Source organism: Cyprinodon variegatus, unplaced genomic scaffold (assembly GCF_000732505.1).
Source record: "Cyprinodon variegatus isolate N-32 unplaced genomic scaffold, C_variegatus-1.0 Scaffold752, whole genome shotgun sequence".
Taxonomy (NCBI): Eukaryota; Metazoa; Chordata; class Actinopteri; order Cyprinodontiformes; family Cyprinodontidae; genus Cyprinodon; species Cyprinodon variegatus.
Genome location: NW_015151205.1, coordinates 163,341 through 168,924, shown reverse-complemented (window position 1 = coordinate 168,924; position 5,584 = coordinate 163,341). Strand labels below are relative to the sequence as shown.

The 5,584-nt window shown below is 47.3% G+C and overlaps 1 protein-coding gene across 2 annotated transcripts in view; it reads left to right on the top strand.

Moving 5' to 3' along the window:
* Positions 1–5,584, top strand: part of LOC107098152 (serine/threonine-protein kinase D3-like) — a 31,696-nt gene that overhangs the window by 4,907 nt on the left and 21,205 nt on the right. Inside the window, exon 1 of one of the 2 annotated variants that reach the window (XM_015395651.1) lies at positions 4,631–4,728. The exons of the other annotated variant lie outside the window; for it this stretch is intronic. The gene's annotated coding sequence lies outside the window, so the exon portion shown is untranslated. Of the gene's footprint in view, positions 1–4,630; positions 4,729–5,584 lie in introns of those variants that run through there. 2 annotated transcript variants of the gene reach the window in all.

Here is a 5,584-nt window from a genome sequence, read left to right as displayed (position 1 = left end):
CCTGACCTTTACCCTGACCTTTACCCTGACCTTTACCTAAAGTTAATTCACCTCATTCTTCTAAACTGAGGCTGTGTCTGAACGTCCACCCTAACCCCTAGTCCCTCCATCACTATATAGAGCGGGGACTTTAAAGTGAACTTTATAGTGAACTCAGTTAACTGACCATTCAGACAGATTATCACTACTTTTCGCTCCTCCGTTGGTCACATGACCCGCCTCCAACACACGGTGCCTGCACCATCTTCGTTAGTGCAGGCCGACGTGACAGAAAATCCTATAATGCTTTGGGAGGAGAGCTCTCCACGCAAAGCATTCTGGGATTTATCTGTTTGTCTAGTGACCGTGGATGATCGCTACTTTTCATGGTACACATTCAGACGCTCGTCTATAATGGCGTTACCTGTAAACAGTGCCCTATATAGCGGTTAGGCGGACGTTCAGACACAGCCTGACTCTATCGTTAAAATGGAGGTCTGCCACATTAGGACCAGGCTTTGGTCCCCATAAGGCCTGTTAGTCCTCAGAAGATTAGTAAATGAACCACAGACGGTCCTAAATAGGTCACATAAACACACACAGTGTCGTTCAAACAGTTTCTCTCCAAACTTCTCCTCTAATTTAAAGTTGAACGATTTTCAGATATTTATTGATCATCAGATCTAGGAGCTGATTGGCTGTCTGGACGTCCCAGAACCAATCAGTGTATAGACGTTAGGATTGGTTCCAATCAAGCTGATTGGTCGTCTGCAGCTCAGAAATCCTCCCAGTCTGTTTTTTTTCCCAGTCTCTCAGCTGTTGCTGTTTTTACCGTCCCAACACAGGAAGAGGAGTCTCCTCTTAGGGAATGTCACTTCCTGCTTGCTGCAGCGTCAGCGCTCTGCACTTCCTGTTTCACAGATGCTTGATGTTTTTGAGGAGCCGACGGCGGATTGGTTGATGCCGCTCCACCTACTGCCTTCTTGTTACCATTAAATTAGTGTTGTTCAGCTTGTTTCAATAAATTATTTCTCTTTTTCTTGTTATTAAATCTTATATCCATTTTTTTTATTTATACCTGGAGATTCTTTAGGCTGATATTTCTTTTCCTTCCTCCATTAAATATTTAAAAATGATACAAAACTTAATTTAAACAAAAATAAACCTTTAATTACAAATTAAACTAGACATTAACAATAGATAGCAGATGGCGGGAGGGAGGGGTTACTATATTCAGGCAAAAATGGCCGCTCCCAGACTCAGTGATCGCCACGAAAATTATATTGTTTTATTTTTTTAATGATTACCGCTAAATTAATCACTGCAAACGTATTTTACGTATAAATATTGATCCATTGATTATTTCTTGCTAACCGGACTTTTCCTTTAAGAAGAAAAAAGTTCCTGTTCTCCGATAGAATCAGAACTCGGAGCTGATTGGTTGGAACTCTGCTGCAGGCGCCACCTGCTGGTGGTTAACAGTAATGTTTCAGGACCAGAATCCCGTTGATCTTGGGTCCAATCTGATGAAGATCCAGAACCTTTCAGCTGGTTTCAGGTGTTCTGGTCAGAAAAGCTGATCCCGTCTTTCTAATCCGGTTCTTTTCATTCCATCACCTGGTTTAGTTTTCTGTCATTAACCATAAATTTCGCTCTGAGATTCTGGAGCGGCTCGTATTCGGCTTGCAGGCGGAACCAGTCTGCTTGGCAGAACTCTGCGTGTGTTCAGCTCCAGCTGCTGGAGGATCCGTCCCTGAAGATCTGGAATGTTTTCCCGTCTCTTGGAATACTCACTCACTTCTCTGACTTGGGGTTGAAAGTCCAGTTTCAGGAAGTTAGACGCTTCTTGGACTTCCTGCTGGATCAGGATCCTTCCAGCCCGACGTGGTTCTTGGCTCGGCCCCTAAAATGACATCATGACGAGTCTCCTTCCTCCTTTTGTGTTGGGTGATGTCATGCCTCTGGGGCGGTGCGTTCAGGGGCAGTGGGAAGCTCCCCCGTTCCATCTGGGACCAAGCCACTCCTTCATGACTCCTTGACTGGACGGTTCTGACCCAAACCGTGTCTTGAATATGTATACTCTGAATCAGAACTCCATGAGCCCATTTGAATCAGTTCAGAACCGGTTTTGGTTGAGGCTGCGGTGACTCGTTAAGTCCAAACATAACATGTCATCAGTCCAGTCTAAGCCTTGAACCTGGGTTCTGCTGGGTTCTGGATAAAATGGTTCTGCTTTTGGATGCGGTGGTTCTGGTGTCTGAGGAACATGACGTTTTGGATCAGAAAGCTTTGTGTTCGGGTTAGCTTGAAGACCGGGACAGGTACCACAAATGGTTCTGTCAGAACTCAAGTTAGTTTGAATGACAGAACCAGAACCTTTTTTGGGTTTGGACTCCATGATTCTGGGACATGAAGTTTGGGCCAGGTGGTTCTGGATCAGATGGTTCTGGATCAGGTGGTTTTGGATCAGAGGGTTCTGGGTCAAAGGGTTCTGGATCAGATTGTTTTGGATCAGGTGGTTCTGGATCCGGTGGTTTTGGATCGGATGGTTCTGGATCAGGTTATTCTGGATCAGGTGGTTCTGGATCAGGTTATTCTGGATCAGGTGGTTCTGGATCAGATGATTCTGGATCAGAGGGTTCGGGATCAGGTGGTTCTTGATCAGGTTATTCTAGATCAGAGGGTTCTGGATAAGATGGTTCTGGATCAGATGGTTTTGGATCAGATAGTTCTGGATCAGGTGGTTCTGGATCAGGTTATTCTAGATCAGAGGGTTCTTGATCAGATGGTTCTGGATCAGATGATTCTGGATCCAGTGGTTCTAGATCAGGTGGTTCTGAATCAGGTGGTTCTGGATCAGGTGGTTCTGGATCAGGTGGTTCTGGAACAGGTGGTTCTGGAACAGGTGGTTCTGGATCAGGTGGTTCTGGATCAGGTNTCTGGATCAGGTGGTTCTGGATCAGGTGGTTCTGGAACAGGTGGTTCTGGAACAGGTGGTTCTGGATCAGGTGGTTCTGGATCAGGTGGTTCTGGTTCAGAGGGTTCTGGATTTGGTGGTTCTGGAACAGGTGGTCCTGGTTCAGGTGGTTCTGGATCCGGTGTTCCTGGATTAGTTCAGGGACCAGAAATGGACCTTTTCCAGGAGAAGCTGAGATTAAACCTTTCAGATCGGAGTCCTCCATGATTGAGCATCGCTGCAGCATCCCTCTCTGTCACCATGGTGACGGGACAGACGCTGCTCTCCTCTGTGCTGGTTACCATGGTAACCAAGGACAGGTGGTGCTCCAGGTCCAGTTAAAGAGAGAGATCCACGTGACAGAGATCCAACGGAGCGGTTCTGATGTTCTGTTCTGGGTCTGATTCAGAAAGAACCTTGAGGTTCTGGAAAACCCGAATGCTGCAGGTCCAACGGGCTGATCTGAACCAGAACCTTCTGTCTGAGGGTTCTGTTTCCACCAAGCCAGGAGCAGAAACGGTCCGATCCGGTTCTTCTAAAAGGACGGATAGACGGAGAGGAAAACGGAACCATCTCCTGATGTTTTCCAGCTGAGAGGGAATCCAGCTGGAAGCGTTGAGGTCGGGTTAAAGCCGGTTTCTGTGAATGAATTAAATCTCGGTTCCTCAATGAACAGAACATCAGAGTTTCCGTTTAATCCATTAATTACGGCCTCTTATGAAACACTCGGATCTAACGGCCATTAACGGCAGGTTTTATCTCCTAAAATCCTGGATTATCTGTCCAAACTGCTCTCCTTGTCTCTGTAAAACCCTGGAAGTTGGTCCATCGGTCTCAGCAGCTGTCCGACCCAGAAAAACCGCCGACCCCATCTGAACCTGTTGAAAAAGGTTCTTTGAAGCGTCTGGCTGCGGGACAGGAAGCTGGTCAGATGGAGCTCCGTCCAGGACCAACCTGGTGGAGGCGTCTGGGGACCTGAAACCTGGAGGTCCACCTTTCAGCTAGAGAAGCACCCAGAGATACAATGGGCGGCTCTGAACGGTCTAGTCAAAGTCTAGAACTGAATCAGCCAAGTGGATAATTCTGGAAGCAGATGTTTGCTATGTGTTCAAAGCTGCTGGAGAAAAACCCCAGCAGACCTGCAGCACTCCGCACTTTTTAGATTTCCGTCAGTAGTAAATGTAGAAGACCTTCTTCCTTCCAGTTAAAGTGGAAGGTTTTCCATCTCTCCACCGAATTCCCCCCAAAGAACTGCTGTGGTCCCATGAAGTTCTGGTTCTGTTAGGAATCCAGGTGAATTTCATCCTGGTTCTGTTTCATCAGAGGAACCACATGGCCCGGTTCTGTTAGAATCCAGGGATCAGCTCGGTCCAGGGACCGCACGGAAAACCCAGACTGCAGAGATGCTAATGGTGCCTCTGATGGCCTAGTCAAAGTCCAGGCATGTTTTATTTGTTAATAAAGTCGGCAGGACCTGGATCAGAACCTCAGGGCGACCTGAAGAAACTTTTCCACTCATCATCCGATGGAAAATCGCCCTGCAGGAAGTTTGTTATCATCAGCGGGATCTATTCAAATCATTGGATTTGGGTCCAACTGAAGGATGCGGTGGCGCTGCCTGGCAGTCAGAGTTCAGGGCACACAGCGGCTCTCACCTGTCCGATAAGAACCAGGAAGTGGGTTTGTTTCCATCCAGCTGATAACATTAGGGAGGGAAATCTTCTTCCTCTGGACTCTCAGATGGGCCGGATCAAACCGGAAAATCTGGGGAGGATTTGCATCTTCATCATCAGGTGAGGAAGAGTCATTTAAAGGGCCGTTACGTCAGGGAGGAACACCTGAGGAGTTAGAACTGCTGCGAGGTTCTGAACATTTCGGATCTCTGTTTTTGCTCCTTCTGTTTGGGTTTTTGGTTCTGTTTATCCAGACGGTTTGAAGTTATACTTCCCCTGAGTCCGTCTTTCTCTGTGGTTCTGTTGGATCCAGACTGATCCAGGTTCTGGGTTTGTGTCTTGCAGCTGTGAATGTTTTTGGTTCTGGTTGGTTCTGATGGTCTGAGACTGATCCAGGAGTTTTTAATGAACCCTTTGTTTGGTGATTAAGTTCAGAAAGAATGATTTGGATACTCCTGCGGTCCCTGATTTCCCGTACAGAAGCGTTAGAAGGCGTGCTGCCTCCCTGTGACGGATAACGCCCCCCCACTGGGTCCGGATCCGCTGGACTCTGCTTCCTGTTGTTTCCTGAGGTGAGACGGGAGGACGGATGCAGAGGAAAACAGGCTCCCAGCTGCTGGGGACGGCCCGGAGGATGAAGCGGAGGTTTTAGCGGTTGGTGCTGTTCAGCTTGGTGTGGTTCTGTTACTGACCCGGAAACACCGGATTGGTACCGGGCTGATCAGGGATCCAGTAGAGTCCTCTGGGATCAGATTTATAGTCCAGACTTCCACCTAAACCAGTAGCAGGTGGATCAGACCAGTAAGGTCCGAACCAGGACCAGGGTTGGGATCAATGGGAGATGAGTCCATCACTATGATTCAAATCTATTCAGTTTATTTCTATATTTCCAATTCACATCACGTCATCTTAAGGAACTTTATGGTTTGATGTATATAACAGAGGAGATAATTAGAGATCCAAGCTGAGGAGCTGG